This window comes from Muntiacus reevesi, chromosome 4 (assembly GCF_963930625.1).
Source record: "Muntiacus reevesi chromosome 4, mMunRee1.1, whole genome shotgun sequence".
NCBI classification, from domain to species: Eukaryota; Metazoa; Chordata; class Mammalia; order Artiodactyla; family Cervidae; genus Muntiacus; species Muntiacus reevesi.
In genome coordinates this window covers 145,816,172-145,828,709 of record NC_089252.1, presented here as the reverse complement: position 1 = coordinate 145,828,709, position 12,538 = coordinate 145,816,172, and the positions used below count along the sequence as shown (strand labels likewise).

Below are 12,538 nucleotides of genomic sequence, written 5' to 3'. Positions count from 1 at the left end.
TGAGAAATTGAGAATTTACTTGGGCTTTGGTTCCTCTTAAGGAAAAGAATCTCTTCAGGTACTTGTTAAAACTGCTAATTTCCATGCCCCATCCCTTCAGATACAATGATTTATAAGTCTAGGTGGGACCTAAGAATCGCCTTTTTAAACGAACACCCCAGGTGATTCTAAAACAGGTAATCAGGAAACCATACTTGAAAATCAGTGTACTTTTTTTTTTTTTTATGACAAGTCTGGACTGAAAGGGGAAAACTGAAGCCAACTCTAAGGATTGCTCAATGACTCTAACAAAATGGGGGAACCTGACTTAGAAGACTGATAACAGAGCCTTTATTGGGACTTTCCTGGATGTCCAGTGGTTAAGACTCCACAGTGGGTGTGAGTTCGATCCCTAGTCTGGGAACTAAGATCCCACATGGTGAGGTACAATTAATAAAATAAAATTTTTAAAAACTCTTTTTTAAAAAATGAGCCATTGTCACTGTTGGGATAGAATCAACCAAAGTTGGTGATTAAATGTGGGAGGAGAGAAGAACGGAAGTGTTCAAGACAACTTCAAACCTTGTCCTTAGGGAAATTAGGTGGATGCAGGTGCCTGGTGGAGAGAGACCATCTGCAAGGTCTATGAGGTGTTGGAAATGTGGATCTGGGAGTTCAGGAGATATGCAGAGGCACTAAACATGCTGCTTAGGTACGCCAAAGTAAATTCAACACAAATTAAACAGTATAAAAAGTAAACCCATAAAATTCAGAAGGGAATTGAAGTGAGTAGTTAAACCCATCTCTGGGTGACAATGAGACTTTTAAACATAAAAGCCACAAAAGAAACTCCAAATAAAAAGATCTGTACATAAGTAATAATATACCACATACAAAATTAAAATAACTAACATTTCACCATCAAACAAGCAACTGATATTCTTAAAACAAACAGCTTACTGGAATCCCTGAAGGTCCAGTGGTTAGCACTTGGAGCTTTCACTGCTAGGGTCCAGATTCGCTCCTTGGTGCAGGAACTAAGATCCTACAAGCAGCAAAGTTATCCCCTCCAACCCCACCCCCCCAATAAAAAAACCCACTAAGAATAGTTTCTGTGTGGAATAGTGAAAGTTATCAAATAACTTGGCAGCTTAAACATCTTGTCATAAAGAGACTTGCTTTATACATACTAAAGCTGATTGGGTTTTGTGGCATAGACTGGCAGGGCTCTTTTGATGGACTTTACCAGCCTGTCAAGTGTCAATCTAGGAGAGTGCCTAAATATACAATTGTCGTAACTTAACATTGTCTTGAGGGCACAAATACATTAATTGCCCCCAAGCTCCACTAAGCCTTGCTACCTTTAAGGAAACTACCTTTACTACATCCAGTCTTTCCTGAGGCTCCATATATTTAAACTGTGTGCAGGGTTAGGAATAGGACAGGAAATCATTTCACAATGTCGAGTGAGCAGTGGCTCATAAATCATCCTTTTAGCACATAGAATCAATAGCTCAACCCTCTCATCTTACAGAGGAGGCTCAGAGAGGATGAAAGACTTGCCAAAGATCACCTAAGTGGCTGATTCCCAACACCGAGTCAGGAATCCTGATTCTCAAATGTCATCCCTTCCATTTTGTAGTGCTGCTCCATCCATCACGAGCTGTGGATTCTCAAAACAATTGATATTTAAAACACCACAATTGCAACTTCTATATGCTTTCTACTTTATCACTCTACTCATTCAGTTTGGCCTAATAAAAACCTGTACTCCCTCCCCCAAAGCCCCAAATAAATGAGAGAACTCCAAAAAACAAACAAAAACATAATTAAAATGTTCAGACATTTAAAAATGGGAACAGATTAACCAAAAGACAATTCACAGAAATGAAAATACTCTTACTAGCAATCAGATAAACATATATTAAATCTCTTCTGCTTATCAAATTAGTAAAGATTTAAAAAATAAGATTCAAAGTTACAAAGATAGGCCCTCACAATCACTGCAAGTGAGAATATTAATCTAGTCTTTAGGAAAATGCAAATTGACAGCAGTATTTTTTTAATTTTCTTGCTCTTTGACCCACTAATTAAACTTCTGAGAATCTAACCTAAGGAAATAATGAGTGATTTGTACAAAAATTTATTCTCAATTTTTTTCACTTGTTAATAATGGTGTAAAAAATCAAAACATCCAAACACACAGTTAAATTTTGCACCATTGATAGAATAGGGTGTTAAACATCTATTTAAATTGTTTTCAAATAATTTTGATGTTGAGGAAAATCATGACATAATGTAGAATGGAAAAGCAGATACAAAATTCTACTGTAGTAAAATGAACCCAACTACCTGTATGTTTATGTGAGTGTGTCTGTGTGTATCAAAGAAAAAAAAAGACTTAAAGAAAGTGAAGTGAAAGTTGCTTAGGCACATCTGACTCTCTGCAATCCCATGGACTATACAGTCCATGGAATTCTCCAGGCCAGAATACTGGAGTGGGTAGCCTTTCCCTTCTTGAGGGGATCTTTCCAACCCAGGGATCGAGCCCAAGTCTCCCACATTGTGGGCAGATTCTTTACCAACTGAGCTATCAGGGAAGTAAACAGGACTTCTCACCAGAACAAATTATGGGCCAGTCTATCTTCTTCATAATTTATTTTTTCCCTGATTTTCTATAATTAACAATATAATTCTCATTTTTAAAACATGTATGTTTGTATATGTGAATATAGAACAAGAATTATATATAATATGAAAAAAGATTTTAAAAATGATTAATTTGTAAATCACTCAAATGGAGGTGTTGGTTGAAGTCACGGAAATAGATCAGATTGTTCAGGGAGAGAGTATAAGGAGAACAGGATGCTGGAGAGGGTCACAGCAAACATATACATTTAAGGGGTAAAAAGACTGCATTAGTGAAGGAGCATGGAAGGAAGTAGCTAGATGGAGAACAAGGTATTGTCACATCAAGAAAGCCACATGACGGACTTCCCTGGTGGTCCAGTGGTTAAGAAATCTGTACTTCCACTGCAGGGGGTGCAGGTTTGATCCCTGGTCGGGAAACTAATATCCTGCATGCCACATGGTGTGGCCACCAAAAAAAGTCACATAATACGAAGAACCAGAAAAGTTGTTCACATAGTCGAATATTGCCAACAGTAAGGAGGAGGATAGTGACACGGCCATTAGAGAGAAATCACTGGGTACTACACATGAACAGACTGGTTTCCTCTAGCTCTGGTGAAGTAAGTGTTAGTCACTCAGTCGTGTCCAACTCTTTATGACCCCATAGACTGTAGCCCACCAGGTTCCTCTGTCCATGGAATGCTCCAGTCAAGAATATTGGAGTGGGTTGCTGTTCCCTTCTCCAGGGGATCTTCCTGACCCAGGGGTCGAACCTGGGTCTCCAGCATTATAGGCAGATTCTTCCCATCTGAGCCATGAGGGAAACTTCTAATTCTGGTGGTGGAAACCAAATATGAGCGAACGGTACCTATTCAATAAAAATGACTGTGAAGAAAAGAAGTCCTGTGCCTAAATTACCCGCTTAAACTTCAGTTTATGGAGGAAAAAAAGATTGTGGAAATCTAAAACCAAGTAAAAGCATATTAGGATGACTAATCTATTGGTAATGAAACAAAAATTGGCAATACTTTGGTGTACAAGAAAAAACATGTTTGAGGGATTGTAAAGTTTCCATATAGTAAGCTCTGTTATAGAATAATAAAGGAAAAAAACAGCTCCACACTTGTTATCAGAAGGACAAAAAAAAACTGTTACCTTTTTTCCCTAAAGATGCAGGTTCTCAGTTTCAGAGCAGTATTATTTAAAAGTAAAAATAATGTAAAATATCACAGTATCAGTTAACTTCTTAAGACTGGACATGTGAAGTTTTCAGAAACATTTTCAAATATAAACAAATCATTTGACATGCTAAATAATGGATTGTTTGTTGAGTTGAACCTTGTCTTTTTGTAATAATCAGATGAAATTAACCTTCTCATAGGCCATTAATTAAATATACACTTTGTCAATGATAAATAAATGTCCCAGTCTGGAGAGGGGATGCTGATAATGGGGGCAGCCATGGATATGGACTTCCAACCTACAGAACTGAGAGATAATAAATAAATGTTGGCTTAAGAAACTAAAAAAAAAAACCCCAAAACCCTCATCTTTTTTATGAAAAGATGTCTGCATTAGCACAATAACTTGACCGAGTCTCAAGGACTCTCTATCCAGCCACAGAATAAACACACCAGAATGGTCCTAACCAGGAGTACCATTTACCATAGAATCTCAATCCCGCAACCCTCAAGCAGAAACTACTCAATTTACAACCACTCATTTTGTTACTAAAGAACCTTGAGAGTCTGTGTTAAGTAACTTAACATCACCTGGAGATTACTGTACACAATCCAAAATAAAGTACCTAAACTTCCTATCAAAAAACATGCAGTGAATAGACCATGCATGTGTGCTCAGTTGTACTGGAGTCTTATTGCAATCCCATGGACTGTAACCCACTAGTCTCCTCTGTCCATGCGATTTCCCAGGTAAGAATACTGGATTGGGTTGCCATTTTCTACTTCAGGGGATCTTCCCGACCCAGAGGTCGAACCTACATCTCTTTTGTCTCCTGAATTGGCAGGCGGATTCTTCATCACTGCACCATCGTTCATCAAGTACCATGGCTCAAAGTGCCAGAGGAAACAACCATCATCTGTATTATTAACTCAAAAATCTCTATTTTAAAAATGAAAAACATAATCATATAGAAGCAACTGAGGCATGTTCATCCTGTAAATACTAGAACACTGGCACACAGGAGGCAGTTACTAAATGCTTCATATAGTTACTCTATATGAAGAATACTCAAGAATACCATAAACTTCAGATCATTTACACTCTGCAAAAAAATCTTCAAACATTTCTGACCTCTTCTTCCCCCACCCTATCCCCTGCTTCAAAAAAAAAAAAAAAAAAGAAAGAAAGAAAGACAAAGACATTTTGAGGGTACCTTAGCAAGACATTTTGAGGGTAACAGCAAGGTGTGCTGTTAACAGAATTGTTTTCACTTCTGAAGCTTTCTTTTCTTAGAATTATTAGAAGATTAAAATTTGGTCCACTTTTAACCAGAATCTGGAACAAATTTGAATGTACCAAGTTAAACAAAGTTACACAATGGACCAATTTTTACAAAATGACACTGCTTTGCTAATGTTGCCAATACACTGTTCTCTTCCCAGAGGCTGCTCCAGAGTTCAGGGACTAGGTGATAACAACACTTCCGGGCCCAATACCGAAATGTGAAAATAGCTCCATCAGCTGTTTACCAAACTGCACAGAATTAATGACAAGTCATAATTCCATTATCAACATGCTATCATGTTGACAGAACACAAGGTAAGGAATATGAGTAACACAAGTACATGGACTGAAGAGAATCACTCAGTGTTGCTCAGAGGTTTTTGTTGTTTATTCTGTTTTGTGTTCAAGGAAAAGTAGAGGAGGGATTTTTTTAAAACTGTATGGTCTGTGCTCCTGTAGCACTCTGGGCTGATCTCTAGTATAGCACTTTACCTCACTAATACTCTAAGTTGTATCTACTGACCTGTCTAACCCATTTGATTTTATTCTTTTAGAATAGGAACATTTAGAACTTTGAATCCACAGAATTGACGATACAAGCAGCACTCAATAAATGTTCTGTCCAAAAAATAAGTTATTAAAGTGATTACTGAGTACCATGCTATGTGTTGTTCTATCAATGCAAAGCAAGTACATACGCACACTCCTTTTTTTGAAGGTCGACCTAAAACATGATCATCCTTCATCCAGGTTATAACTCAGCAGGAATTTAGGAAGTGCTTGTTGAGGCTTATCTTCTTTTGTGCCTACATCAGACCTCAGAACAAAGCATTATTTCATGGTTCCTAAAATACTTATCATTTGTGAATAGTAACTATGCAGATGAGAAGTATTCCATTTAATCATCTAAAGCAAGAGCAAACAGAATATCCAATGCAAAACACCTCTCTCCTTTTAAAGGGTCACTGTCTTAATGGCTAATAACTCCCTAAGTATCTTTGACTAACTTGAAAAGTCAAGTCAATAGAACCATCTGGATTAGGCAGAGTTTTGAAAGCTGGAATTAGGTGAAAGACAATATTAGCTCAAATATCTCTCACCAGGATTGTAAGCACCAGTAAGGAAGGGTGCCAGATGGTTAGCTCCTAGCTCCTACAGCTTCAGGCTGAGTAGGTGTAGCCCGGGGTGTACAATTACCTTATATTAACACCCACGTATTGACAGGTGCCAGCGACTTGTACACGATAGCGATTCTGGGGTGACATATCCAGCTGTAAGGCCTGCTATAGTATCAACGTGTCTCAAAAGGGTGTAAGAATCTTAAAGGGTTCAGCTGGCAGAATGGAAGGGGAGAAATATCGAAGAGGAAGAGAATGGTTGAAAATGAAGAATGAAAAAGAGCAGTTGGATTATCAGAATATTTCTCTGGGAGACTATTTTGAATTTTGAACTGCCGCTTTCCTCCACCACACGTATATAGTTAGAAAGGAGTGTTCCTGAGGCAAGAGGAGGGGGTCCGATCAGTTCCCGCCCTCAGTCAGCAAAGGCTCCGCTCTACATAATTACTGCCAACTCCATTCTTGCCTGGAGAATCCCAGGGACGGGGGAGCCTGGTGGGCTGCCGTCTATGGGGTCGCACAGAGTCGGACACGACTGGAGCGACTTAGCAGCAGCAGCAGCAGCATAGTACCCAGAAGTGAGGAAGGAGCAAAGGATCAGCAGTTCCTCCACTCCCTTTCTCGAGGGGGAGGGGTTCACGCTCCTTGTATTCCCCTCAGCCGAAGAAGTCGCGGGAGAAAGAGGGTGGGGAGGGAATCCGGGGTCTCCGTGGACTCTCCGGCTGCGGAGGATGTGGAGAGAGAAGACCCTTACCTGGCTAAAAGCGGTCTTTCTTCTGCGCTGCTATCAGCCCCGCCACGGGTCCCTGGCGCTCTGCCTCGCGCACCTGTCGCGACCTAGCTGCAACACCTACAGCTCTCTGCGGCCCCGCCCCGGTCCGGCTCAGAGCCCCGCCCCGGACCCCGCCCACAGCCGCGGAGGCGCGCACGTCGGCCCGCCTCCTGCGCGGCCTCGGGGTGGGCGTGCGCGCCTCTGGTTGCGTGTTCGCTCTTTGAGGCTGTTAGCTGTGCTCCGCATCTCGGCGTAGGCGCCGTGAAGGGCGTGGCTGCATTTTCCTGGGGCTGATTCTAAACTCTTTGCTTTCTGAAGAGAGCACGCACCTGCACGGCCTAGGCTTCTGTACTTTGGTTTTAACCCTTTGATTCCCAGCTACCGCAGTTTTTGACTCAAGAGCGACTAGTTTTGTCCTGGTTCAAGTGTAGGCCAGTCACCAAGCAGGTTCTTGGAACTTTGGGGGTAAGTTCTGTACAGGGAGGGTGTTTTAAAGGAGACCTTAGGGTGTAGTGGAAAGAGCTATAAATTAATCCTGGCTCAACCGCTTAACGCCGAATTGTTTCACCTGACGAGAGTACAGTTTCTTCGTGTAAATGAAGGGGTTGGACAAAGGCAGGTCTCCCAAGTTCTCCTGCAGCTCTAGCCGTTATTATTCCTTCATCTCGACCTCTGCTCTAAACGTTGAGAGTTCGTAAGGAGGCCTAACACTTAACCTTCCTGGCCCTAGATTTTGCCCCAGGTACGTGTGGGCTGCATGAATGCCCTTCCAGAGTATCTTTTACTTTTCTTGCACCCCAGGTGTAGTCAAGTTCAAACTACAAGTTTTCTGCAGTTTTCGGAATTCAAGTAGCTTGATAAGTACTATAAGTGGCTCGTGGTCGGAAACACCTGTATTTACACTTCCTAAAGCAGTTAAGGGGCTTCCCAGGTGGCACTAGTGATTAAAAAAAAAAAAAAACCCGCCTTCCAATGCAGGGGATGGAAGAGACAGTGGTTCGATCCCTGAGTTGGGAAGGTTCCCTGGAAGAGGAAATGGCAACCCACTCCAGTATACTTGCCTGGAGAATCCCATGGCGAGGAGCCTGGTGGGCTACTGTCCATAAGTAGCAAAAAGTCCGACCTGATGACTGAAGCGACTTAGCACCCACACATGCAAAGCAGTTAGTTAAGGACGATTTCTATAGACCGGTCACTTGTTTTGTTCTTTCAAATACCCAGCCTAGTCTAACTGTGGATAGGTATCAAACATCAAGACTCGTATTCCCATGCTACCTGCCAGTTTTCTTGAGTCCTAGCAAATATATAGGATGGTACTTCAGAAAATGCATCCCATTAGGTGTGGCGTTCCTTTAATAAATTACCCGTCTCCATTTTTTTTTTTAAACAACCCAATAAAGGTCCTTATTCTCTGCTAAAGAAATTAGGAAGACTAACTGAGGTCAGAATTTTGGACCTAGATTTCAGTCTTGACTCAGCCACTTACCAATTAGGCAAATTACTACTTGTTCTCTTGCACCTCATTAAGTGCCCTCTTGGTAATAGAGTTAGTTGTATGCCACAGTTGGCTTTTACCAGTTTGCAGGACTGATTACTGGGGATTCCACATGGCTCAGTGGTTAAAAGAATCCAGCAGTGCAAGAGCTGCAGGAGATGTGGATTTGATCCCTGGCTAGGGTAGATCCCTTGGAGGAGGAAATGGGAACCCACTCCAGTATTCTTTCTGGGATAATCCCATGGACAGGCACCTAAGACTGATCTCTGTATTTGGAGGGATTTTTATGAGTCAGTTGTTAAGCATAACCACTATTAAAAGTCAAATTATATAAACTAACAAATATGTTAAGAGGTAATAAATGCTCAAAATGTCACTTTTCTTTACTTCATTTTACTAATAACTCTAAATGTTGTCTACTTATCTGTAGGGTGGAAATATACTATATAATGTTGTGTGTCTTCCCAACTCTATTCATGTTCGTGTGCTTGTCTTGTTTGTAGCATGAAATTGGCTGCAGTAAGAGTATTTACACATGGAAATTGGCAAATACTACAAACAAAGGCTTGGTTTCTGGCTGTATTCATTTTCTAGACCAACTGTAGGCAATTTTTTCTGTAAACAGCTTATTAGTAAATATTTAAGACCTTCTAGTACATATGGTCTTTGTCACAAGTACTCAACTTTGACACATAAGTGGGCATAATTATGTTCTGATAGTGCTTTATATACAAAAAACAAGCAGTAGGCTCATGAAGAAAATATTAATACTTAACAGTGTATCAAATCTGTGGCCTTGACATTTTGAGTAGTACAAAAAGTTTAAGTATTTTTCCAGTGTTCAAAAGTTATTATCCAGTTCCATAAAGTAGTTGCTCATGTCATTGATATATGAATGAAGCTCCCAACAGTGAAGTTCACTGTTTTTCTTTTGTCTTACTACTGAGTAAAACAAAAAAGGTCAGTTTTCATCCCAGTCCCAAAGAAAGGCAATGCCAAAGAATGCTCAAACTACCGCACAATTGCCCTCATCTCACACCCTGACAAAGTGATGCTCAAAATTCTCCAAGCCAGGCTTCAACAGTACAAGAACCGTGAACTTCCAGATGTTCATGCTGGATTTAGAAAAGGCAGAGGAACTAGAGATCAAATTGCCAACATCCACTGGATCATTGAAAAAACTGGAGAGTTCCAGAGAAATATCTACTTCTGCTTTATTGACTATGCCAAAGCCTTTGACTGTGTGGATTACAATAAACTGTGGAAAATTCCTAAAGAGATGGGAATACCAGACCACCTGACCTGCCTCCTGAGAAATCTGTATGCAGGTCAAGAAGCAACAGTTATAAATGGACATGGAACAGCAGACAGGTTCCAAATTGGGAAAGGAGTGCGATAAGGCTGTATATTGTCACCCTGCTTATTTAATTTCTATGCAGAGTACATCATGAGAAACACTGGGCTGGAAGAAGCACAAGCTGGAATCAAGACTGCCGGGAGAAATATCAATCACCTCAGATATGCAGATGACACCACCCTTATGGCAGAAAGCAAGGAAGAGCTAAAGAGCCTCTTGATGAAAGTGAAAGAGGAGAGTGAAAAAGTTGGCTTAAAACTCAACATTCAGAAATCTAAGATCATGGCATCTGGTCCCATCACTTCATGGGAAATAGATGGGGAAACAGTGAGAGACTTTATCTTTTTGGGCTTCAGAATCACTGCAGATGGTGACTGCAGCCATGAAATTAAAAGATGCTTGCTCCTTGGAAGAAAAGTTATGACCAACCTAGATAGCATATTAAAATGCAGAGATATTACTTTGCCAACAAAGGTCTGTCTAGTCAAAGTTATGGTTTTCCCAGTAGTCATGTATGGATGTGAGAGTTGGACTATAAAGAAAGCTAAGCACTGAAGAATTGATGCTTTTGAGCTGTGGTGTTGGAGAAGACTCTTGAGAGTCCCTTGGACTGCAAGGAGATCCAACCAGTCCATCCTAAAGGAGATCAGTCCTGGGTGTTCATTGGAAGGACTGATGCTGAAGCTGAAACTCCAATACTTTGGCCACCTGATGTGAAAAACTGACTCATTTGAAAAGACCCTGATGCTGGGAAAGATTGAAGGTGGGGGGAGAAGGAGATGACAGAGGATGAGGTGGATGGATGGCATCACTGATTCAGTGGACCTGAGTTTGAGTAAACTCCGGGAGTTGGCGATGGACAGGGAGGACTGGCGTGCTGCAGTCCATGGGGTTGCAAAGAATCGGACACGACTGAGTGACTGAACTGAACTGAAACCAAAAACGTCAGTCAGCATCCATGTCTGAACTACACTTCTTTGGCAGTGATGTGAACATCTTGTTTGCTGAATCAAATTGTAATTAAGCATTTATTCATAGTCTGATTGTTGTGAGATATTACTGGAAAAAGAATTAAAACTGATAGTAGATAGTCAAGAAATAGCAAGTCACACTGAAGGTACAGTTATAGACACAGTATTTTAGTTTAAAATTCATGCCAAAGACTCCATTAAAAAGCTACTAGAACTAATAAATATGTTCAGTAAAGTTACAGGCTACAAAATCAATACACAAAGTCTGTTGCAGTTCTGTTCACTGGCAATGGAATATCAGAAAGAGAAATGAAGAAAATAATCCCATTTACAACTGCATCAAAAAGAATAAAATAGGAATAAATTTAATCAAGGAGGTGGAAAACCTATATATTGAAAATTATAAAACATTAACAAAAGAAATGGAAGAAGACAGATAAATGGAAACATTCTGGGCTCTGGGATTGGAAGAATCAGTATTCTTAAAATGTCCATACAATCCAAAGCAATCTAGAGACTCAGTGTGATCCTTATCAAATTCCCAATGGCATTTTTCAAAGGAATGAAAATACTCTTAAAGTTTAAATTGAACCACACCAAAACCAAACCAAACAAACAAAAGAAAAACCCACAACTGAATAGCCAAAGTAATCTTGAGAAACAAGAACAAAGCTAGAGTCATCACACTCCCTGACTTTATATTATAAATCTTCTATAATTAAAACAATATGGCATTGGCCTAAAAATAGACATGTAGATCAATGGAACAGAAAAAAGAACCCAGAAATAAACCCATGCATATATGGTCAATTAACTTATGACAAAGGTACCAGTAATATTTAATGGGGAAAGGATTATCTCTTTAGTAAATGGTGTTGAGGAAACTGTCTTACACCATAAACGAAAATTAATTCAAAGACATTAAAGATTTTAATGTAAAACCTGAAGCTGTAAAACTCCCAGAAGAAAAAACACAGATAGTAAGCTCCTTGACAGGTCTGTTGATGATTTTTTGAATCTGACACCAAAAGCAAGAGTCACAAAATCAAAATTATATAGGACTACATCATACTAAAAAGCTTCTACACAGCTAAGGAGACCATCAACAAAATGAAAAGGCAACTTACTGAATGGGAGATAATATATATCTGATAATGAGGTAATACCCGAAATGTATAAAAAAACCTCATACAACTCAATAGCAAATAAAGGTCAGTTAAAAATAGGTTGAAGATTTGAATACACACTTTTCAATAGAAGACATACAGAATGTAAACAGGTTCATAAAAAGATACACAGCATTAATCATTCAGTTCAGTTCAGTCACTCAGTCGTATCCGACTCTGCGACCCCGTGAATCACAGCACGCCAGGCCTCCCTATCCATCAACAACTCCCGGAGCTTACTCAAACTCATGTCCATCGAGTCGGTGATGCCATCCAGCCACCTGATCCTCTGTCGTCCCCTTCTCCTCCTGCCCCCAATCCCTCCCAACATCAGGGTTTTTTCTAATTTGTCAACTCTTTGCAGGAGGTGGCCAAAGTATTGGAGTTTCAGCTTCAGCATCAGTCCTTCCAATGAACACCCAGGACTGATCTCCTTTAGGATGGATTGGTTGGATCTCCTTGCAGTTCAGGGGACTCTCAAGAATCTTCTCCAACACCACAGTTCAAAAGCATCAGTTCTTCAGCGCTCAGCTTTGTTCACAGTCCACCTCTCATATCCATACATGACCACTGTAAAAACCAT

At 40.2% G+C, this 12,538-nt stretch overlaps 1 protein-coding gene across 4 annotated transcripts in view; it reads right to left on the bottom strand.

The window, feature by feature from the left end:
• Positions 1-7,065, bottom strand: part of LIMA1 (LIM domain and actin binding 1) — a 90,449-nt gene extending 83,384 nt beyond the window's left edge. For all 4 annotated transcript variants that reach the window (XM_065934431.1, XM_065934432.1, XM_065934433.1 and 1 more), the window contains exon 1: positions 6,949-7,065. The gene's annotated coding sequence lies outside the window, so the exon portion shown is untranslated. The remainder of the gene's footprint in view (positions 1-6,948) is intronic.
• Positions 7,066-12,538: the final 5,473 nt, after the last annotated feature.